The sequence below is a fragment of the Oryzias melastigma genome, linkage group LG17, assembly GCF_002922805.2.
Source record: "Oryzias melastigma strain HK-1 linkage group LG17, ASM292280v2, whole genome shotgun sequence".
Taxonomy (NCBI): Eukaryota; Metazoa; Chordata; class Actinopteri; order Beloniformes; family Adrianichthyidae; genus Oryzias; species Oryzias melastigma.
Genome location: NC_050528.1, coordinates 28835578 through 28836321, shown reverse-complemented (window position 1 = coordinate 28836321; position 744 = coordinate 28835578).

Below are 744 nucleotides of genomic sequence, written 5' to 3'. Positions count from 1 at the left end.
GTTTTTAATAAATTACATCTATTTTTGCCATGAACAAAAGCAAAAATATAAAAACAAACTGGCATCTCTCAAAATAGGATTTTTTTTGTTGTTACATTTTTGCCTTTTATCTCAGTAGATGCCAAATTAGCCAAAAGCATGCTCGTTACTTACTAGCTGAACTCCAAAGTAGCTTAAAATTCCTCCGTAAACTAAATTAGTCAAAATGTTAGCATGTTGCTAAAATAGAAGCTAAACTCTAAATTGATTGTGATGGGTGACACCTGTAGGGTGTGGCTCTGTCATTAAGGTCCTTTAAATGGGAAGGGGCGGGGCTCCCCTACAGTGCCAGAGTCTTGTGGCCAGGTTGACTGCTGGGCTCACGCTGTTTGTGCGGCAGCTGTGAGCCATTGTGGTAAACTTGTTTTTATTTTTAATAATCATGTTTGTTTTTACTGTCTTTTAAATACGTTTAACTTATGTATTTTATGACAGGGCTACGGTATCCCAAGGCAGACCCACAGGGTGTGGGTGCTCGGTACCTCAGGTATGTGGTATTTTATTGCTTTTGACATTTTAAAGAACTGGGTATTTTAACCAAGGATTGATTGTTTTTATCGTTCTGTTCCCCAGTCATCGTACCACTACTTGTTGTCCTTTTTATATTGTTTTTCAGTTTTATCTAACATCGAGTCAACAGTTAGTTAAAAAAACTAACTTTTTAAAAACTTTTTATAATTTTTTTTTCCCCATTGGTTTTAGCAT